We start from the raw sequence: 24,543 nt of genomic DNA on the forward strand, positions 1-24,543 counted from the left end.
GAAGTTTAATTAAGCATCACTTTTTGCTACATTGATTGGATACGTTACTTTACAGACTTTTCTCCTGACAATATGTCAGCACTGTTGGCACTTCTTTGTGGTATGTTCTTCCTCCATTTTCAGTTTTAGCTGAAATAGAAGCTCCTCTGCGATCCTACCCTGTCTCCTCCAAAAGACTTCGTGTGCTCCCACGAACCTTCAAATAATATTCTGACACTGCTGTTTCTCCTTCTGCCTACATGTGCCTATCTGTGATGGTGTTTCTGAACTACCATCCAACATTCCTTTTCCCGACCCATAATTTGGAAACAGGAGTAGGGGATTTATTTTCCTTCAGATTATATCTCCTCCCTGCTGACTTCTCTCACCTCACCACTGCCTCAGAATATCCAGACAAGACAACCGGCTGCGGCATCTCACCCCAGTTCAGACCCGGTGCTCCCACCAGCCAGGTGGGTGGCTGTGGATGTTTACGGCTCTACCTCTCAGTCTTCTCATCAGTAAAACTGTAAACTGTCCTTCACATAGTTGTAGTCAGCATCACATAAGTTAACAAATGTCAAACTCTTAGCACCCTGACTAGCAAAAAAATGTAAAATGAATGTTACCTGCTGTCATCACCATCAATGCTACAGCAGCGCAATCAGCAGCTGTCCAGAGACAGAAAATCAGAACTAATGAAATGTAAATGTTTCTAGTCGCTGACATTAAGGTGTGTTTAATGAGGTATGTACCATAGTTAACTCTTATGACCAAAGTTTCAGAGAGTCTCATAGAGGGAAAGTCACAGTAATTTTAGTCCTGAGTTCACAAAAAGCAACCCTTAATTCTTAACCTAATTAATGACATTAACTTTCACAATAATATGTTCCAAAAGCAGAGAAATCTATTAACCAAATAAAAGTATGACTCATATATTCATGGGTCCATTCTTTAGCTGGCATTCATGGGGCATCTACCATCTATCAGGTACTCTTCTGAGTCTTGGTGACATTGCAATAAACAGAGTAGACAAATTCCGTGCTTCCATGAAACTCACATTCCAGAGGTGGAACATACAGTCATTCAATGCAAAAATAAATTCTGTATGTTATACATCACATAGTGATAAATGCAAAGGCCAAAAGGGTCAGAAAGAGACAGAGAATAATGAGGAAGGTGCTACTTAAATTGGTAAGTCAGAGAAGGCCTCCCCCAGGAGTTATCACTTTGGAAATTCCTGATTAATTTCATCTTCTTATGTTTTGAATAATATAGATATTAAGTCTGCCAATATACAACAAACTCATATCCTTCATTGTGTAAAATCTTGCCCAAGATCACTGTGTCCAGATTTTTAAACAGAGGAACATTCTTGGCTAGTTATGGATTAATTCCCATCCATAGCATACCTGCAGCTGTTGAGCACACACACCAACTTCAATTAGTTCTAGCCTGGGAAGCACCACTTAGCTCCCAGTGAAACAGAGATGTCAGCTTCGGGTGACTAGTTTATGCTAGCCTGAGCTACATTTAGGCAATTTATGGGACATAGTTTACTCCAGACTCATTTATCAGTCTACAAAAACCATTGTATTCTGAGTTCTGTGTCTGTTCAGGATGCTAATGGTTAGTGGTTCTCTTCTGTGATTAGAGTGTGGCTGTGACATTTCTTTTTCTTCCCCACCCCACCTTTCTTGGTTAACCCTCACTTCAAGTATACTGCAAATCATTAAAAGTCTCTACCTTTTTCCAAAAATACATAATATCAATTATTCTATTTTTGAGGGTCACATCATATTCTATAAGGAATCCCCTCCATTTCATGTGGTCAATGATTCTGTGATACGCTGCCCAGACTCACCTTTAAGAATGAAGGACCTAGTCTCGCCCTCAGCCCTATTCTGGAAGAGCCTTGGTTGAAGAGAGCTATGTTGCCCAAGGTTACTTCCCTGGACATCCTGCATCTAATGACTGGTCAGACATAGGCATATAAAGGCCCAGTCCCCTCTCCTCAACTCAGGACCACTCTACAAGGCCTGTCCACACCAAGATCTCCCCGTGGGCCACTGTGGCATTCACTGAGCTCACATCCCAGCCCAACCATTCCTGCTGCCCAGTCTCACTTCTTTCTCTTATCTTCCATGGATCCTTCCTCCAGAGCACTCTCTAATGCGCTATCACATTCCAGGGAGACTAGCATAAATTCAATGCTTCCATTAAAGACCTAAGGGATGCAAAGGTGTTGATCCCCATCATATCTCCATAATTCACCAGTCACTCACCTTAGATGGACTGTGAAGAATAACAATGGATTACCTCAAACTCAACTAGGCAGTAGTAGCCCAATTGCAGCTGCCTACCAAATACATCATCTTTGCTCATACAAATTATGACAACTCAGGCACATGACTTGTCAAACACATTTTTTTCTTAGCCTCATAAACACAGAGAACAGACTGGTGGTTGCCAAAGGGGTGGGGGTGTGGGGGATGGATGAAATAGGTGAAGGGGATAAAGAGGTACAAACTTCCAATTATAAAACACATTAACCACAGGGATAAAATTACAGCATAGAGAATATAGTCGATAATATTGCAGTATCTTTGAATGTTGACAGACGGTAACGATACTTAACATGGTGAGCATTTAGTAATGTATATAATTGTCAAATCACTATGCTGTACACCTGAAACCAATATAATATTGCATGTCAACTGTAGTTCAATAAAAAATACATTACTTTCTAGCCATAAAAGAAAAGAAGATCAGAAAGAGTTCTGGAAATAGATAAGAGAAGACATATGCAGTCCTGCCCAGGAGTTACATTAATTCTTCTTCCATGCCATAATATAGTTTTAAGAGACATTGACTGACTAGGCACATCACAGAAAATCTTACTGGTCCATTATCCCTGAGAGAGCATGCAGACTGGATCAGATGAAAAAAAAAGTGACAAACACACTGCAGGCCTAGGTGAAATACATGGATGCCAGAGGGTGGGAGATAAACCCTATGAGCATTCAGGTCCAGCCATATCAGTAACATTTTTAGGAGTTTCATGGTCGTAAGCATGTTGGGACATTCATTCCAAAGAAAGGACAGATTGTTGCAACTTGAACATCCTACCACAAAGAAGGAAGAAAGAAGTACACACAGAAGGTGTTTCCATGTCTGGGAATTTCCATAGCCAGGAATACTGCACCAAATCGTGTGCCAGGCAGCATTAAAGATTTCCAGCTTTGAGTAAAAACCAAAGCAGGAAAAGAATGTATACAATGCAGACTGGTACAAGTACCCCTGTCACTTGAGTAACATAACCCACCAGTATGCATCGCATTAGGGTTATCTGCAATGGGAAAGGTGCCGTATGGTATTTATAGCAAGCCCAAATGAAGAGTCACAACACAGATAGATGTTCAGGGTTTTGGAGTAAGGCCATGCCATCTACAGCAGATATTTATACATCTTTCAAGAAGTAGATCCTGTTATTTTATTGGGTCCAGGGTGAAATGCAGTGCCTGACCATGGACACCAAGTAGCCAGGAGGCCTGAACTTCTCATAAGCTGGGTACTGTCAGACTACAAAGTCATCAGGTCAGATAGTTCTAGGACTCACACATCATGAGATGGACACAGCAGACCCAAGACCAAGCATTAACAGGACCAGGAGACACAAGACAGCTACATGAGCAGGTAGCTTAAATCCTGAAGTAATCTACCGTTGTAGCATTTGGCCTATCATACCCATCACCATACTGGGGATCCATCACAGGGTTGATGCAAAGGAAGACAACAGACACATGTTCTGGGTTTGGATTCGGCTTTTTCTTGGAAAAATATCCACATTTGGTTATAAATGGGTTTGCCCTATGTGTGGATGAAAGCTGAAAACAGAGGGAGGTTATATTATAGCCTGACTTAGATGAGGCTCTTAAGAGTGACAGAGGAAAATCCTTCCAATAAGCAGAGCTTAAGGCAATGCGTTTGGTCATGTTCTTTGTTTGAAAAGAGAAGTATCCCAATGTGCAGGGACCGCTGAGCAGTAGCAAATGGCTTGACTTAGAAGCTCAGTAGTCAAGAAGAATAAAAGCTGGGAGGGCAGGAAAAGGAGCCCTGGTTTAGCAGGATTTGGATGGACATGAAGTGTGAAGATCTTTGTGTCAAATGTTAATACCTGTAAAAGAGCATCCATCATGGAAGATACACGAAATAATCAGGTAGACAATGCAATCAAGCCCGTTGATGTCAGCCAATTTCTGTAATCAACCTCCCTGGCACTAGCACAATGGACACTGGAAAGAAATAGCTATATTGGCAGGGATAGAAGCTATGCACGGGCTCAACACTTTATCTCCATTTACCAAGGCTGATCAAGCTAGTGATCTGACTGAACGTTCAATCTGCTAGAAGCCGAAACCAATGTTAACTGCCCAGAAAAGCACCGTCCCTGCAGGAGCCAAACAGCCACCTGGCTGCTTGTTGAATATATGGGCCCTTTCACCTGAGAAGAAGCTGTAATGCATTTGACAGGAACGGACACATGTTCTGGGTTTGGGTTTTCTGCCTGGAGCACACCAGTCATCAGTCTGAGCACTTAAAGCATTCGATTTATCAGTGTCATCCTACATGACACAGCGTCAGACCAAGGGGACCATGTCAAAGACAGCAGGTGCAAGAACGGGCACCTGGACCTGAGCATGAGACCATTTGTCATATGACCTAGCACACCAATAAAAAGCTGCAGGCCCCACGGAGTAATGGGGTGGCCTGTTGAAGGCACAGCTGAAGGGGCAGCTTAAATGTGATACTGTCAATGTGGGGTTCCAGCCTCAAAAAGATATTGCGCACTCCAATTCAATGATACTTAGGTTGTGCTACGTTTCTGCTGTTCGAGTACATGGGCTCAGGACCAGATATACAGAAGCAAGAGTGGAGCCGCCGCTCACCACTCCCAGTGGTCAGTGTGGATGCTTCATGCTTCCCATTCCTGCATCTCTGGGACCTGCATTATACTTGAGGCCCTGTTTTCCAAAGGAAAAATGGTTTCACTATGGAAGCAAAAAGATTCTAGTTGTAGTATAAGCTTTGGCTGACATCTTAGTCATTTTAGGCTCTTTGAGCCAAGAGAGAAGCTTATAAAAGAAAGAGCCGCATCTTGGCCATGGTAATGAACCCTGATCATTGGGAGAAGGTAGGCCTTCTTTTTTCTACACAATGGGGACACAAGATGTGATCCACTTGCCTGAGCTTGATGGCAAATGGAGGAGGGCAAGGGAGGCTCAGGGTGCGCAGGGTCAGGCCGCCGAGACTGGCGGGGCACACGGGGAACGGCTCTGGTCCTTAGTCCTGCACTAAGCAGAGGTTGACTTCCAGAGTGGAGGTTAATTGATTTTATGGCCTTGGGAATATCACTCGGAGTCTCTGGTCCCATCTCTAAAATGAGGTAGACTAAATGATCTTTAATGTCCTTTAGAGCTCTAAAAGCCTGACATCTAAATATATAAATCCCAAAATCATTATTTCTGTGACATGGCATTTAAGAGGGACATCTCTGTTTTATTGTTAATTTTGTTACCAAGAAAAAAAAATGTTAAGTCCGTATGAAAAAAATCTCAGGTCCTTGCCCCCCCAAAAATGTTTTTTAAGTCCTATTAGTTCATTGTTTCTCGCCTCTTTGTTCCTTCCTTATTGACCTTTAAAAATTTTTTTTGTGTGTGTATACAGTTATATAACCATCACCCAGATCAAGATATCAAACATTCTCACTAATTTTTCCCCCTTCACCTATTTCACCGTTTTTTAAAAATCCTTTTCTGGCATGTACCTTTTTCTCCCGCCCCTAGGAGGCTTTGAACAAATGACGGTACTCAGCACCGACACACGACTCTTGTAATGAATGATTTCAAACATTTCATGTTTCTCCTCCCTGTTCCGCTTCTTTGCGATCTCTGTTGCATCAGACAGACTTTCTGTCTTGTTCTCCTTATTCAGTATTCATAATTCAGTTTATGACTAGAGCTCCTCAGAAATACATGCATGTTCTCACCAAATGCTTTTCCTTCCCTAACGCGCATGCTCTACCACCTTCCTGCCCCATTCCATTCAGCCGGCATGCCTTTCTCAGCATTCTTGTAGAGGTTGCCTAAAACGACCCCTGTTCCCTTTCCTATCCCTCCCTGCTAGCATCCAACAGGCCCACACATTTGCATGAAGAAGAAAAGACATGCCCACACATTGCACAGGAGCAATTAGGAATGAGCCATTCTGGACGTCTGAAGAGGAGCCCCAAATAGACATGAGCTGAGTGTGTTCAGGGCTCACTCTGCCAGAGGAGTTCCCTCAGTTAGTTCTCCCAGGCTGTATTTTCAGAGTCATCTGTCACAGCTCCCAGGCCAGAACTCATAACTCATGTGCTGTGCTCTCCATCAAGACACAGTTAATGTCAGAAAGGGGTTACTCTCTAAAGGAGATCTTGACTCATGTCCTGACTGCCAGGCCACAGAGCCGCTGAAAGGAAGAGCATACGGCTCACCTGCATCAAAGCTACAGTGACAACCTTCCACACTGTACAATACATGTATATCTCCTCTTCTCAGGCCATCCCTCCAAACCAGTAATGTACTTTTAAATGAGGGATGTTAACAATAAATACGTATTGCCATGTATGGTGGACTCCAAGCTATGTGAAACAGAGACATCGTGGCAGAGGGAGAAAGTGAGAGTTGGTAGGTTCCTACATTAGTGTCTCCCACATGCTCCTGGTTGCTTGTCTGCTTCTGGAAATGTGTTTATTCCTTGTCAGTCAATGAATGAATGTCAAAGATAGTTTTGGGGTTGTTTTTCAGATCCTCCCATTAAATCATACTGAATCTGTAAGAGAATAAACCCCAACTCCTTTAAACCAAAATACCATGATTTGGAGTATTCTTTTTCCTAACCTTGTTAACTGCCAAATGTTCTCAATGCCTGGTTCTTAGTTTTAAGATGAAAGCATTTTCCTCTCCTTTTCCTCTCAGAAGGTCAATTTACTAATACAGAATTGTTTACCTTCTTTGCTTATTGACACGTCACATCACAACGGGTTCACCTACTCTGTTGTCAGAGCACTGAACACAGACATGAAGGTGGGAAGGTAACATTCATGCCATAGTATGTGCCAGCAAACAAATAGGAATGCTGGCTATGAAATTCCTTGAGGATGAGAAAATGTGCACCTGTGTGCCTCAAAGCCTTGTGTCTCGAACTGCCGCTCCCCTCCTGTCAACCTTGCACAGTGAGGGGAAGAAGGTTGGGAATGTCTCCAAAGCTCTCAAAACAGCACAAAATGGGACAGCAGTGCCACCAAGGGACAGAGAGAGCAGCAACTAATAAAAACCAGTACACAATGCCTTACACACAGAGGATGCTGGGTTAATCACCATCAACCTACAGTTTAAAATATACTGGCTGCAATGTCGATTTGAGAGACCAGAGAGGTGTTGCGTTCCAACCATCTCTTTGAAATTCACACCCAACTTCTTCCATGGATTGTGGCCCCAGGATGCAGGTGTTAGAAAGGTTTACATTTGGTGCTAACTGAAAAATTGGGTCTCTCAGTCCTATGGAGAATATAATGTCTGCAAGAACAAAGATGATGAATGGACCGAGTGTGTTCCTTCACCCTACCAGGCTCACATGCTCTCATGTGACAGTGAAGGGAAATGACAGCAATTCCTTTAACTACTGACAAGAAACTGTGGTCATGGGAGTACCATCCTGGGCAGAGCAGATGATACCATAACCCCCTCACTCTGCCATCCCCCCTCCCTGGGGAAATGCCCTGTGCTTTTCGCCATGAGAGAGCCATGTCTAACAGGACACTGACAGCAGCACATTATATCCTGAAAAATCACGAGCTGTAATGTGGCCAAGCACCGTAAGGAATCACCACAGGGTGCCACTTTCTGCTACTAGTTAGGCATGAGCCTTACCCAGCAATGATGTAACACTTTTTAGAGTTTTAAGAATCTGTCAACCACCCAACACTCTCTATCATCCATAACAGCATTTCATGGCATTTGCATATTTGTATAATACAAATACAGTTTTCAAACTGCCTGCAGATATATTCTTGATTAAATTCATTCAATATTGTTTAAGACCTTACAATAAGCCAGGAAAATAACCCTCACACATAAACATACAACAGCAAATTAGGTATTATTAGCTCCATCCAGCAAAGAAGAAATGGAAGGCGGGGATGTAAAGTAATATCCCAAGGTCACAACATGGCAGTTTAGAGAAAAGGTTGGCAAGCAATACAGACAGAACGATTTGCCAAGGTAGTAAAGGTCTGTTACCAGATTACTCTCAATTACCAGCACAATGAATATGTAAAGGAAAAAGGTAAAGCCTCTGATAACTCAGAAGCTTCTATGCACTTAACTGCTTCAAATTTAACATTGAAATTAAACCTCTAAATTTAACTTCTTTCTGTTTTTCCTCCTCCTTTTTCTGTCGGAAGTGTGTGAATGAATAAAGATATCACCAAATCTGGTTATCATCAACAGGAATTCTTACCCTTTTTTGCATCACTGACCTCTTTGATGAGCTAGTGAAGTCAAAGAATTCCATCTTAGACTACTGTTTTCAATGAATAAAATAAAATATGTAGGATTCAAAAGATAATAATCAAGTTGAAATACAATTATAAAACTATCAAAACAACTGCAATTTAAGGATAGTACTTATGTAATGCATTAAGAGACACTAGCTGCATGTCTAATAACTATTCTAATTTAAAAATAGTGATAAACATCAAAAAGCCTCCACAGGGATCTGGGTGATGCTGCGGTTGTGGCTGCGTCCACCCCACCGTTTCCTGGACTTGCCATTGGAATGAGGAGGGAGATGTCTAGGCTGGCATGTGCATACAGTGAGACAACGAATTTGACCGGATCTGTACTGTTGGAACTCAACCAGGAGTTGGGAGGGGTGCAAGTTGTAGCACTCCAAAATCTTATGACTATAGACTATCTACGGTTAAAAGAACATATGGGATGTGAACAGATCCCAGAAATGGGCTACCTTAATTTGTCTGATTTTTCTCAGACTGTTCAAGTACAGTTGGACAATATCCATCATATCATAGACAAATTTTCACAAATGCCTAGGGTGCCTAAATGGTTTTCTTGGCTTCACTGGAGATGGATGGTAATTATAGATTTGCTTTGTTTATGTCACCGTATTCCTATTATGTTAATATGTGTGTGCAAATTAGTTAGTAGTTTAAAACCTATACATACTTAAGGTACTCTACAAGAAGATATGTCAAAGAAATAATCAATCCTCCCATGTTTTCTTCCATATGCTACCTCTATAGCTTTTCTTCTTCCTTCCTAATTACAACGCTTAAATAGAATTCGTGCCTCATATAGAATTTACCGAGTATCATAATTCCTCCAGGTGGTAAAGATACCTCGAGACAAGTGCTGGGCATAGAAGCCACAGGGCATAAATCTGCAAAGAAGTAAAAAGCTAACCTTTTCAAACAATATGGCATCTCTCTCACCATCTTTACATTTCCCTGTATGGCCCGGAAGATGACTGGTTAGCCAGAGACGGGTAAGATTCCTCAAGGGAGGAACAACCTAAGACAGGCACAGTCGCAGGGGGGCCATCAGGTGAGAAATTGGGGATCAACAGAGGTGAGGCTCAGAACCTCATCCCCCCTGCTTTGAGAGAAATCTGCATCCATGGATGTTTTGCTGCCCTTGTCTAGCTTGGATTAATACTTAGTCCACAGGCACACACTTAATCATCTACATTTGCCCTCTTACAGCACTAAACTATGTTTTCTACCTTTATCTTGCATCTACCTACCACTTCAGCATTTTATTAAAAATAAAAATAATAATAATAATAAAGGGAGAAATGTGGGATCAACATATAAATCAAGTATAAAAATCAAACGAATATTCATATTTGATCTGATTGTTTATAGTTCATAATGCGTGATCAAAACCGAAAGTTTCTGTGATGAATGCCCTTGTGCTGTTCACCATGTAAGAATTTATTCACTATGTAAGAATTAGTTCACCATGTAAGAACTTGTTCGTTATGCTTCAGAAGATTGGAGACTGATGAGAATTAGGCTTGAGATGGATTAATGATTGTACATTGAGCATTGACCCCCCTATACTGAATTTTATTGTTGTTAACAACCATTTGATCAATAAATATGAGAGATGCCCTCTCAAAAAAAAAAATAGTGATAAAGCATAAATGGAATTTCCAGAGATCTCCAACAGCTATAATGTGTTATGAAAATATCTGTGATTTCTGTTGTTGATAAGGTCACAGACACTCTTAAATACCACTGTGTTACATATATAATTGAAGGAACTGTTAAATTTCAGTTAGTGATTAATTATTAAAAAGATGGAATTTTTATGGACCATCTGAATTCCATCCAAGGGCTTTTTATGGCCCATGGACCCTACATTTAAACCTCCCGCCAGTGGAGGAAGGAAAGGATAGGAACATTAAGGATGTACATCAAATACTCAGAGTAGCCTGAATTAGCAGTGGGTTCATCAGCCCAGATAATAACACTGTTTTGTGCATGTTTTCTAGATCCCCACAGCTCCTAGAGCAACAATAAATAGCAGTCAGATGTCAGGAGCGCCTGTTGACTGACTCATGGATGGTCAGTCCCGTCTCAGGGCCTCCCTGCCTAGTGGATTTCCCTTTTTCCTCCTGCAGATCAGCGGACTCTCCTTAACAGAATGAGCATGTGGTCTCAGCAAGCCACAGGAATAAGAATGAAACAGTCCCTTATCTCCACTGGTAGGTGGGAAAATTACAATAGCAAAATGGGAATAAAACAAATTAAAAACGTATCAGAGAGAATGTTTCACTTAATATAGTTGCAACTTGATGAACTGTTTCTCTTCCTAGTGGAACACTTGAATTTATATGACACTAAATGGCAGGAATAAATCAGAAGCATTGTTCAGTTGGGGGAGGGAGGTAAATAAACTTGAACAAATCTAAACTGTAAGTCAAAACGGCACAGATACCTCTGAAGAAAGACGGCTATTTACTCTCAATGGTTTCATTATGCAAATTATGTTATTTGTTTTCTCGCCTTACTCAAAACAAACAGTGATGCCAGAATAAAAAGCAAATTGTATTCCTATCAAGTGTCTCATCAATATGACTTAAAATATTACAAAATTTACTCTGTACTGGCCTTTTTTATACTACCCATTGATCATTTAATTTCAAAGGTTGATGGGACAACTGCCATATCATCACCAAAGTTTTTTCTTAATACATAGTCTGTGCTCAAGGAAGTATCATGGAGAATCAGGGCTTATAGTAAGAACAAAATGAAGGTGGTTTTTGTAGTCTTTCTGCCATTTAAATAAGCTATTTCTGGTTTTGTACCAGGAAGTTTCAATTTCATATTATGTCTCTATAGTAACAGTGAAAAGCCAAGTACTCCTGAGTTAATGAAAGAGGAAAAGGAAGCATATTAAAAGAAATTGTTCTCTGGAGCCAGATCTCCTCATGCGGTAACCCGTCTTTTCCAGTTGAGGAGCCCCTTTCGCGTCCATCCCTGTCCTTCTTGGATGGCCACAATTCTCGGTTTTGTTTCCTCTCTCCTCTGCTCAGACCCTTCTTCATTTTTCTGCCAGGATGCTTTTCCTTCCACATCTCCCTTGTTTCTAGTCCTCGTTTCTTCCTAGAATAATCCCAAGGAGAACAGCATGAAATAATGACAAATTTAACATAATGAAAACGTGACTTTGTAGTAAGTTAGGAATCATCCCTTACTTTAATCCTGGTATAGACAAGCAAACATGGAAAGGATATAAAAATATATGAGAGAAACATTTTGAATTCAGCAAAATCTATTATTGACCTTTTTCCTTTTAGGATTTGGAAAGACTTAGTGTTTAGCTGTAGACAACCTCAGATTTCAACTATTTAAGAGTCACTTTATGAGTAAAATCTTCCCTCCCACTGATATCCATACCCTGGCCCACCAAAAGGCATCTTCTTGGACCAGAAAAAAATGTTTTCTTCGAAATCCAAGCGATATTACTGCTGGCACTGAAGATAAAAGTAGAGTAGGAGAATAAGGTTTCAGTACTAACGTGAGTGATGGACATGAAAAGACAGTCATGCCATCTTGGTCTCTTTCCTATTCCAGTGGCTGGTGCACATGGCATGAGTGGAAGACAATAAGAACAGGAGCGCTGGTCTTCATCCTGCAGCCCGGGGAGAGATTTCTGAGCTAGAATATGACATGACCCAGCCTCACTTTAGTAAGATTATCAAAAAGGAGAAATTGGGAGAAAAGAGATATTAAAGAGCAGGAGACAACCTAAGAGAATTACTTCTTTTTGTCTGATATTCATGCTGCCTTTGGAGTTTCCCAGGTCTTTGTGAATAAGGACTCCGCCATTCAAATCTCTATCTAGTCTACTTCTACATATTGATAACTATCAAAGAATCACTCAGTTTACAGTGTTAGGACAACTAGTGTAAGCCCTATTTTACAGATTAAGAGCTTGAGATCAGGAAGCTTCTTTATTTTGTCCAAGGTCATATAGCCAGTGGTAAAACTGGGATCAAATTCCAAGTTGACGCATATCCAGGGATCTGTCCAACATTTTATGGTCCAAGGAACCGAGCATGTTGCTAAGGCTCAGAGTAGATGCTTATAAATTTTTGGCATTTGACTAATTTCGGTAATATTTATTAAGACAGTATGTTTGGTTTTTTTTTTAAATGTTAGATCTAGGAGATATATCTTAAAAATACTTCTACATCTTAAAATTCAAAAGGCTTTCTAACAAGAGGAAACCAGATTACTCAGAATATTCAAATTAAATTTAAAAATAAAACCTAATGAACGAATTTAAATGATTATCCAAGAAAACTATTAATATGTAACTTTGTCATCTAAGCAAAAGGTTTGTGAAATACGTTAAGGAAATATGTCTATTTTCTTAGTCTCTAAATTACTTTGGAGGATTTATAGAGAATGAAACACTCTTATCATTCCAAAAGAGAAAACTTTATTTCACATATTCAAGCAGATTCACAAGTAATTTGGATTGAATCATTTATTATAGACTTGTTCAACCAGGCAGATTTATCTCTTCTCCCTACACAAAGTCCAATAAAATAAAAGTAAAGGATCAACATATGAATACAAATGACATTGGTCCTGAGATAAGAGTAGATGAATGATAGTGACGTGATTTTGGAAGATGAAGTATGGATGGATGAGTGGTGATTAACTTAGCAGAGAAGGGACGCTGCATCCTTCGACCAGCTCGAGGGGCAGAGGTGGCTGCTAAAGGGGAGCAAGGCCTGTCTTGGTTTAGAGGACTGGGGCAGTTCAGGAAGCGGGGCCACCAAGTACTTCTCAGAACAGGGCTGTGGGGTGGGCTGACAACAGAGGACAGGGGAAGTTAACAATCAGTCCCACATGTGTTATCTTCTTCCCAAGCCCACATGGCAAGCTAGCTGTCCCTCCTGTGCACAGGCAGAAAACAGGAGATTCACCTCAGAAGAAACAGAATCAAAGAGGCTCTGGGCTCAGGGACACAGGGACGCTGAGGTTGGGCAGAGTCTCGACTGCACGCAGGGTGACCGAGCTATAACCTACATACTGACGTGGCCCCGGGGTGTTGGCAGTCAGGCACCTACGTCTCAGACAGCACAAGCAAGCTGCTTTTGGAGCAACCAGCCATTCCAAGGGAAAGGAACCCAGGAATCGCTAAATGTCCACATAATCACCCGGGGAGGCTCAACAGCTGACACACACAGACACGTGTGGTGCTTCCAGTTTGCTTTTTCAAATTTCATTCATAAATAGAAAGACCAGCAAGGATCATCAAACATGGTGGTAAGGCTTTAAAATGAAGGACAAAATTAAAAGAGAAAAAAAATGGCAGGGCAGAGGGAAATCTGAGGAAAGAGAGATGAGTATATATAGAGGTCAAAGGAAAACTTCAAAAAGTTTACAGTAAGTAACCTGAAAGCAAGGAGGAAAAAATTCACACCCATGAATTAGAAGAGATTGCTATAGTAAAAATTTTTTTCAGAAAATAAAAATATCTATCTCCTTCAAATTTCTCTTCAAATGTAACATTCTCAGTGAGGCCTGCCCTGAGGTTTGTTTTGTTTTTGAATGTAGTGCTACCTACCTCTCTTGGTACTTACAATCCCCATCTGCCTTCAGCCATTAGATAATACAGTCCTCAAGAGAAGGGATTTGTGCCATATTCCAGCACCTAAAACAATCCCTGGCATAGCATAGTAACTCAGTAAGTGTTGGTGAGAGAATGAGTGAATGAGGAAAAAGCCCTTTGAAAATAAAAATATAATGGCAAATATAAAGATTGAATAGGTTGAAAAATAAAATTGAGGAATTTACCCAGAAAATAGAATACACTGACCAAGAGTAGTAAAAAAAAAAAAAAAAAAAAAAAGGAGAAAAAATATGGAAGACATAATACAAGAGTGTTTTTCAGAATGAGGATGTACATTCCCAGATTTAAATGACCCACTTAGGGCCCACAAAAATAAATGTGAAGGACTCACGCCACAGTGCATCACTGCGAAACCTCAGAGTATCACAGAGAAAGAGCAGATCCCAGGAGCTTCAGAGAAAAAGAAGAATCACATATGAAAATTAGGATCCAAGAATGATGAGACTTCTCAGCAGCACCACTGGAAACAGAAGACCGTGGACAAGTACCTGTGAATTTCAGAGAGAAAATGATTTTCAATTCAAAATTCAGTATCGTGCAAAACTGTTAATCAAATGTGACAATACGTAATTTCAGACATTCAGTTTCCCCCAAAATATAATTTCTTTTGACTCCTTTCTCAGGGAGCTATTGGGCAAAATGCTTCACCAAAACGCCACGTAATCTAAGAAAGAGTAATCAAGAAATTCAGTAATCCTAAAAGAAACAAGGAGAAGGACAGAATTCCCAGGAACAATGAAGGGAGGTGTCCAGGACAACGGGTGTGCAGCAGGCTTAGACTGTAACCAGTTAAGATTAGTGCAGCTGGATGCAGGGTTCTAGGAGGCATTTTATATGAACCTGACCATGTGGAGAAGACTTTTATAGTTCTTCTGCAAAGCATGTGGCTGATGTAGTCATAGGTAAAAAGAAACATATGAAAACTCATTAAAATAAGAACATTTAACTCCAGGAAAAAACAAAAATACTTGTGGTAAAAAGGAAATGTAATATACCACAGTACAGGGCTCTGCTATAACCAACAGTCATGATAATAAAAATCCTAAACATTAATTGAAATAGAAATGATGACATAAATGTACTAGGAGGATGGAGAGAATGATAATGTGGGGGAGGGAGGAGGGCAGGGAGGAAGGAGGGCACAGATGACATTAGAAAACAAAATCAGCATAAGAACTCAACGAATAATACCTAAAGTTGAAAATCAAGAATTCACAGTATAAGTATCTTACTTGGATATGTAGAGGCACCACTAGAAGAAACGACTAACAAGTTGGAAGTGGCTGCCTGCCTCTCAGAGGTGAAAAACTGCGTTTGGGAGGGTGGGCTGAGGGGATGCTGGCTGTCGCTGGGAAAGGCCAGCATCTCCTGTGTGCCATCTTCTGACCCCCAATCAGCCTAGTTAAAAAGGGCCTTGGGTCTGGGGCACTTCCTCACCAAGAGGTACAGAGCCCACACAGCCCCCTACTGTGGCTGACGTTGCTCTGACTCTTCTCTGTGTGAGTGAAGCATTGTTCCACCCAGTGCTTGACTGTACCCTGCTTTCCTTGACAGCTGATAACACGTGGGCAGAGGTGTTTGGGGTCCTGGGATCAGTAACTGCACCCCAGGACTCCACTGCTTTAGGACTGGTGACCATCACACAGGGCTCCACACAGCATTTGTATTATAAGTTTGACTTTCTAAATTAAATACAATTACTATTTTAATACACATAAAAATTGATTGTATTATTTCAAGTAGTAGCACTCTAAATAGTACTGGTATAAACTCTTCTGATGTTGAAATTACAATCAGCATGCACATTAGTTTCCATAACGCAAATGATGCCCAGTTTGTTTACCATTGTTAACCAACAACGTATTTGGCTTACAATGGAGAAAAGCAGGATTTCTGATTATGCAGTTTCAACACATTAAAGCTTTTTTGTGGGCACATTTTCCAAATCCATCCATAAAAGAACGTGGCAAAACTGATTTAGCTGGTAACAGGTGGGTAAAAAGTAAAACACAAGACAGTTTTTAAATAAGCACTCTTTGTGCATATGTTTTCAGATGGGATACAAAACAAGATATATATACTCAGAAGAAGAGCATGGGTTCAGGAAGTTTGAATTGGAATCTGGTGATTAATTGGATATAGGAAATGCGACGTCAAGGAGGAACGCTTTTGTTTTACCTGAATAACAACAGAGAGGGTGGTGATGTCCTTCCCTGAGAGAAGGAACAGGGGAGAAAGAACAAGTTTGAGGGGAAGCGGAAAGTCCTCTTTTGAACACGGTCTGAGGTGTCGGTGGCTAAGCGGAGTTAGGGTCAGAGCTCAGGAGAAAGAGCGTGACGGACACCAGAGCTTAAGGACACCAGAGCTTAAGAACCTTCCGCACGAGGGTGGCTCGGGAGCCTGGGTACTTGAGAGGCGGGCAAGAGCAAGGAGAGCGGGCAGAGTCCGAAGAGAGAGGCTACGGCAGAATGTGGAGGGATAACAACATTTCAAGGATGAAAGGGGAACCTGAAAAAAGAAAGAGTGGGAGTGGGAGGAGTCAGAAAGAGAAAAGGGATACCAGCGGAGGACGACCGGCCTGACAGCAGCCAAAGTGGAGTAAAATTTAGGAAAGAGTGTAGGTGATTGACGTCTGCAGGGGGATGACGAGTCCACGGGGTCAGAGAAGGTCATTAGTGATCTTGGTGAGAGGGATTTGGTGGATGTGTGGGAAAGGAAGTCCTTTGCACTAGGCTGGTGAGAGAATGGAGAAGAGAATATGGCCACAAGGAACATGGATGACTCGACCAGCAGGAAGGAGAAGACGCTGAAGGACCTGGGGCAGCTGCTGGAAGAAAACCATTAACCTTAAACAGAACCTTAAACCCTCATCTGCTTGCCTAGGCACCTGAATCCTTGCCTACCCTCTCCCTAACCTACTTTTCAGAAAAACAGGTCTTGTTTTCAGAAATTCCAGATGCTGTCCAGTGTCCTCACCAAACCAAAAAGACCACCCAAAGCTAGTACTGGTCAGATGCCCAACTTCTAGTCTTGTCACTGTGAGCAACTCCTTTCTGTGCGGGTCTCATTTACACGCTGCCCACCTCCCACCGACACCAGCTGGGAGCTCATCCCACCACAGCTGAGCCCGTGAGTCCAACTAGCTGAGGAGCTCCATGACGCCCCCTTGCCCATGCAGCCCTCGGTCCTCACTGGCCACAGAGCCGCCCCATGCCTCGGAACCACTTACAGTAACAAGAGTATCATGATGTAGTGCTAATTAGATGCCAGAAACCATGCTAAGTGCTTCATAGACATTATCTGATTTCATTCTCCCAACTGTTTTGTTATCCCTTTCATTTCCAAATGAGCAAATTGATGCTAAAAAGAAATTAAGAAACTTGCCTATATTCACATTTAATAAGTGGTGGGTCCAGGGTTTGAATTTAGGTTTCTCTCACTCCGGGGCCACACCTATGATACCATGAAGCAGAACAGACCACATGGATGCATTTATCTTCCACGAAAACCAGGCCTCTTGGAGCGAAAGGATTACGGCCTGTGGTTCCAGATCATCACCATGTAATAGTCGCCCCCCCCCTTACAAGCCAATGGGCCATTGAAGCATAAAACAAAGAGCCTTGCCCTCAAGACTTTTAAATCTAGCTAAGGTATCAAACCAAGAGATTTGAAAATGCAATAAGCTATATAAAGTAGGCATATGATTAGGGGTCAAATGACTAGTACAGATTAGAAATGCTGTTAGGAAAGTAAAAGGAAGAACAGATTCAATCAAGTTTGGGAGGATTAGAAAATGCTTCAGAGGAAGACCTAGGCTAGACCTTGAAAAATGGCTCCAATTTTAACAGGAAGGGAGGAGGATATGAAACCAATCAGCAGATATGAAATCGGGACTGAAATGTTAGTGACGGCAAACACAGGAAATGAGCAAGTCACTGCTATCTGATCCGGGCAGAGCCAGCTTTTCTTAGCACGGGGAACACCTATCCCCAAAGTGGGGAGTTTATCCTTCTCAGGCTCCGTGAAGGACTTCCCACCCCACGATGGTTTTATTTTCTTCAGAGTTAATAAACGGCTTTCATTTTTGTGGGATGCCGCCCCATCCTACCATTACACAAACCCCAATTCAAGTTATTTCAGGATGTTGATTTCTCATATTTCCTGATATGACTCATGCGGTGGCAGCTTGAATAGGCTCGAAACCTCTAATTGAGGCAGCAAAAAAATAGTGAATTAATCCTTTTGTATCTGTATTGCTTCCAATTTTATGGAAGAATGAAATGCAGGTAGTTGTATTTATATATGTTATGAGCCAGATCAGCTCATTAGATTTTCAGGGAGTTGAAGCAAACTAAAAGACCATTTTTTAAAAAATTTTAACTGATTAATTCATCAAAACCCCCACTTTGATAAATGAACAGAGGATTTCAGAATATTGTCTTATAAATGAAACTCTCTCTCTTTGGAGGGAGGCATTATTATACTCCTGGTTATTATACATAAGAGTAATAACTACTGTATTTATTTAAGAAATGATGATTAAATAATGAGGTGGTATCTTTGTTTCAGTTTTCGTTTTCCCAGTTTAGTGAAAATGAGGCACAGGAAAATATCTGACTAAACTTGAGAGCAAAGAATTCAGAAACAATGCAGGGAATGATCCTGTTTGATATTTACAAGATGCTTATGTTCTCAATCATCCTCTCAATCCCATTCTCCGTGTTGGTGATTAAGTTAATGACCACATGTAAGAACACCCAGCACTACCTTCAGTGTTGTACAGACCTTTGAATGTACAGCTTTGGGTTTTTAAAGAGGGTGTGATTTTTGACTATCTGGGAATCTCAGTGCATGATTAGTTAGATTCAGCAATCATCACCTGCATATAATGTCACAATAAGCTCTCCTCCATTTACAGTCAAACGTCCACTGTTATTTGCCAGGTATCGAATACTTATGTGTTTAAACACAGTGAACAAATTTTGTGCCTGGAAAATAATGGGCTGGATTTTAGTTCATTTTGGGGGAAAAAAAGACAGAACAGAAAGGCCATGTGGAGTAGAAGTTGTTCTAAATATATGGCATTGAAAAGATTGTGTTTTTGCTTTGAATCCATATTCATGTCAATGTCTTCCACAGAACACCATGAGGCTTTAGTAAGTGACTGTTGGATTGTTTTTGCAATGGAAACACTAAACTGGATGACTCTTGTCAATCAAGGCATTGCTGTGTAGCCAGGTTTCCAACCATGGCCAGATTTGTTTCTCTGTCACAGGTTTACAGGAGACGCTTGCAGGTATCTGTTTGGGTAGAATCACATGCATAGATGTTTTAATGTTTTGACAAAAGTAAGAACATGTTTGTTTCTTTTGTCTGCTTGTTTGTGGTATGACTGGTTGGAGAAGATCAGAGAAATAGCATAGCTGACAGAGGAGAGTAAGGAACTTCCCACTCTCCTCTTTGTGTGGCCTGTGTGGAGGGAAGGATGATGGTGACATGCTGAAGAGCCTGACTTCACGAAGGCCAAGTCAGACCCTGACCCCAACTACTGATGCCACAAGGCCTAAACAACAAAGCCCGTCATGGGGTGCGGCACCGGAAGAACTGTGTTTCAGGGACACTGTGCAGTGCATCCACAGCAGAAACACTGACATTTTCAGGGAGGGTACTGCTAGCAAAAGCAAGTGAGATCCAAATGAGAAGGCAGGACTAGATACAGGCATACCTGGCAGATATTGCAGGTTAAGTTCCAAGACCCCACAATACAGTAAATATCACAATAAAGTGAGTCAAGTGAATTTTTTGGTTTCCCAGTACATATAAGTTATGTTACATGATACTCCATTAAGTGTGCCATAGCATTATGTCTAAAAAAATCAATGTACATAATTAAAAATACTTTATCGTTAGAAACTGCTCACCATCACTAGAGCCTTCAGCAACTTGTTAACTTTTTGCTGGTGGAGGGACTCACCTCGATGTTGAGGGCTGCTGGCTGATCCAGGTGGTGGCTACTGAAGTGGGGGTGGCTGTGGCAATGTCTTAAAATGAGACAAAAATGAAGTTTGCCACACTGATCGACTCTTCCTTTCACAGCTGATTTCTCTGCAGCATGTGGGGGCTGTTTGATAGCCTTTATCCACAGTAGAACTTCTTCCAGAACTGGAGACAGTCCTCTCAAACCCTGCCACTGCTTTATCAACTAAGTTCATACAATAATTCTAAATCCTTTGCTGTCATTTCAATGACTCACAACATCTTCACTGAGACCAGATTGCATTTCAAAAACTACTTTCTTAGGTCAAGTTTTATCCTGAGATGCAGCAATTCAATCACAGCCTCAGGCTCCCCTTCTAGTTGTAGTTCTCCTGCTGTTCTCACCATGTCCGCAGTGACTTCTTCCACTGAAGTCTTGAACCCCTCAGAGTCATCCACGACGGCTGAAATCCACTTCTTCCAAACTCTGTTCATGTGGATATTTTGACCTCTTTCCATGAATCGTGAATGTTCTGAATGGCATCCAGAATGTGAAACCTTTCCAGAAGATTTTCAATTGATTTTGCCCAGATCTACCAGAGGAATCACTGCCTATGGCAATTATAGCCTACAAAATGTATTTCTGAAATGATAAGACTTGAAAGTCAAAATGACTCCTTAATGCACGGGCTGCATAATGGATGCTGTGTTAGCAGGCATGAAAACAACATTAATCTCGTTGTACATCTTCACGAGAGCTCTTGGGTGACCAGATGCGTCGTCAAAGAACAGTCATATTTTTAAAGCAATCCTTTTATCTCAGCAGTAGGTCTCAAAAGTGAGCTTAAAATATTCCGTAAACCACATTATAAACAAATAAGCTGTCATCCAGGCTTTGTTGTTCCACTGATAAGAGCACAGAATAGATTTAGCATAATTCTTAAGGGCCCTAGGGTTTTCAGAATAGTCAATGAGCATTGGCTTCAACTTAAAGTCACCAGCTGCATCAGCCCCTAACAAGACAGGCAGCCTGTCCTTTGAAGCCAGGCACTGACTTCTCCTCTCTAGCTACAGAAGCCTTAGATGGCATTGTCTTCCATTAGAAGGCTGTTTCTTCTACACCGAAAATCTGTTGCTTATTGGAGCCACTTCCATCCATGATCTGAGGTGGATCTTCTGGATAACTTGCTGCAGCTTCTCCATCACCACTTGCTTTACCTGCACTTTACGTTATGGAGACGGCCTCTTTCCTCAAACCTCATGACCCAACCTCTGCTAGCTTCTGACTTTTCTTGTGCAGCTTCCTCGCCTCTCTCAGCCTTCATAAAATTAAAGAGATTAAGGGACTTGCTCTGGATTAGGTTTCAGTTTAAGGAAATATTGTAGTTAGTTTGATTTTCTATCCAGAAGAATAAAACTTTCTCCATGTCAGCTACAAGGCTGTTTTGCTTTCTTATCATTTGTCTGCTCCCTGGAGAAGCACTTTTAATTTCCTTCAAGAACTTGCCTTTGCATTCACAAAGGGAATGTTTGGTCCAAGAGGCTGCACTTCTGGCCTGTCCTGGCTTTCCACATGCCTTCCTCACCAAGCTTAATCATTTCTAGCTTTTGATTTAAAATGAAAGGAATGCAACTCCTTTCACTTGAACACTTAGAGGCCATTGTAGGGTCCTTAACTGACCTAATTTCAATATCGTGTCTCCGGGAAAGGGAGACTCAAGGAGAGGGAGAGAGAGAGGGAATGATTGATCAGACAGAACACACACAACCTTGATGAACTTTGCTTGCCGTACAGGGGTATGGTTTGTGCTCCCCAAAACAATTAGAATAGTTACACCAAAGATCACTTCTCACAGATCACCAGACTAAATACAAAGATAATGGAAAAGTTTGAAATATTATGAGAATTACTAAAATGTGACACAGAGACACAAAGTGAGCAAAATGGAAAAACGGCGTTGGTAGACTTGCTCGAGGAAGGGTTGCAACAAACCTTCAATGTGTAAAAAACACAATGTCTGCAAAGCACAATAAACCGAAGCGCAATAAAAGTGAGGTATGCCTGCAATGTGAGCAGCTTTATTCCTGGGCACAACTGAAAAACCATCCTCAAAAATTCCAGGGTTAACTGGGGGAGCTTTTAAGAGGAAGTTGACTTCCTACCTGAGCACGGGGTGGCTGGGAGGAGGGGGTGGAGGAAATCAGTCCGTGAGCATGCTCACACTCTCTTTTCGCAGCAGTGGCTGGCTTCTGGATATTACATAAATATGAGATGTGTTCATGAACTTAATGTTAACATGTCAATATCCCCTCCAAAGGGAGCCAGGCGAAAAGATTTATCACAGACAAGTGTGTTTGAAGACTAGTCAAAGCATGAACCTCTCAGCATGCACAGCAGTGATCATGAGTGATGAATATCTGATAGAGCTACTTAACTTTCCTCTATACAATTAGTTTTGTGGGACGTTTTGCTGCTTCTGTGCACTGAGGAATCACTTATTCCATCATCACTTTGGAAAAAAGTCTCCATAAGGATGTGAAACATTCTCCTTTTCAAAGCTAGGACGTAGATAATTATTTACAACTTGTTCCGACTACTGTTGTATCTGGTATTGATGCAATTAGCACAGGTCTTCAACTAAACAACCGACCCAATGCTTATTTACCATGTTGCTATTCTAGAACTTTAATCTGCCTGCTATAATTTACTTGCATCTTACCTAACGAAAGACTGAATACTGTTCAACCAGCCTGGGATGGAAGGAAACACGTCCGCCCTCAGCACTTCCTTCCCCCACGGTACTGCAGCTCTGAGCCACTGCAATGTGGCAACACAAGGGAACAAAAGGCATGTGAATTAGAAATTAAAAAGTAATAGTATCCTTATTCATAGACAATATGATTGTAAACATAGAAAATCTAAGGAGTTTACTGAAAAATCCTCTATGACAAGGAAGAGAGTTTAGCAAAATGTCAGACTATAAGACCAATATACAAAAATCAGTAATTGTATTTCTATATCCTAGCAATAGATAATTTTAAATGAAAATTTAAATATAGCACTTAAAACAGCATCAAAACAGGTCAAGTACTTAAGACAAGAATGTGGAATGTACTTAAGGCTTCTACACTGAAGCTACAAAACATTGCTACCTGAAATTAAAGGAGTCCTAAATAGAGGTATATGTAACATGTTAACGGACTAGAGGATTCAAGATTGTTGATATATCCATTCTCCCTATACTGATCTACAGATACACAGAATCCCAATCAAAGGCAGCAGGGATTTTTAGTAGACATTTACAGGATAATAACTAAAATGCTATCGTTTGTGCGTGTGATGTACCACCCAGACCTCCTTTTAGAAATAAAGAAATTCTATTCTTTAGAGACTGGTAGCGTCACCTCCAAAAAGTCCTCAGATGTCAGTCCCATGTGGGATTGCCTCAGGGGGAGAAACTGCTTCCCCAAGGTCATGTCCCTTCCCAGGGCTGCCTGCATGCAGTATTTGAGAGACATAAGCCTTAGAGGCCTGGCCTCTCAGTCCAACTCCAGACAGCTTAAAAGTGACCCATCTCCTAAATCCCTTGCCACATCAGTTGAGGTACTCTTGAAACTGCATGGCAGGTGACATCTCTCTGACAAATCCTGTTTCTCTCGCTTCCTTTACGAGTGTTTAGCCCCACAGCATTCCCTAATAAACTTTCTGTGTGCTCATTTCTATCTTAGAGTCTGCTTCCCGGGGGACTCACCTGTTATAGAGTCAAGGTATATGAGCCACAGGAACCCAGGGTTCATTGCCAGGGACGACTGCCTAAACAATTAGGGTGGTCCAAAAACAGGATGCTCTGCTCTGAAAAGCGGTCAATTTCTTGCAAGGAAAGATCTCGAAATGATTGCCAGACATGTTGCAGAAGATTCCTGATTTAACAAAAGATTTAAATATGTAACTGAAGAGTATCTTCCAATTCCAAAAGCCTACTGTTTGTTATATCTCAACTCATTTTTTGACTTGGGACAAATCCTTTCTTCACTTGAGTCTGTTTCCTATTTAGGAAAAGAAGAGTATTAGATGAACACTGAAGTCCCATGGCTTTACAGTCTAAAATATATAGTTGCAACAAGTTTCTTACAAAGGCAGGGCCAGTGTAATCCAGTTTCACAGGCAATGAAGAGGATTTGAAAGATTTAGACTATGGCTATTATAGCAAGAAGGGAATACAGACCACTTTCTGCTAAACTGCTGATTTCCTAGGGGAAATCCAAACTCCTCTAAAACTTGTGTTTGCCAGTCACCAGCCTATTACAATTC

The 24,543-nt window shown here is 41.3% G+C and overlaps 1 long non-coding RNA gene across 2 annotated transcripts; it reads right to left on the reverse strand.

Annotated features, from left to right (window-relative positions):
- Positions 1-11,080: 11,080 nt before the first annotated feature.
- LOC140844772 (uncharacterized) lies at positions 11,081-24,260 on the reverse strand. Of its 2 annotated transcripts, XR_012123263.1 has the most exons (5): positions 23,984-24,260; positions 22,952-23,049; positions 14,587-14,743; positions 12,126-12,239; positions 11,081-11,710 (listed from the first exon to the last, which is right to left on the reverse strand). It is a non-coding gene; the product is annotated as an uncharacterized lncRNA (long non-coding RNA). The 2 variants fall into 2 exon arrangements; XR_012123262.1 differs by lacking the exons at positions 11,081-11,710; positions 12,126-12,239 and having other exon boundaries at positions 14,414-14,743.
- Positions 24,261-24,543: the final 283 nt, after the last annotated feature.

This window comes from Manis javanica, chromosome 12 (genome assembly GCF_040802235.1).
Source record: "Manis javanica isolate MJ-LG chromosome 12, MJ_LKY, whole genome shotgun sequence".
Taxonomy (NCBI): Eukaryota; Metazoa; Chordata; class Mammalia; order Pholidota; family Manidae; genus Manis; species Manis javanica.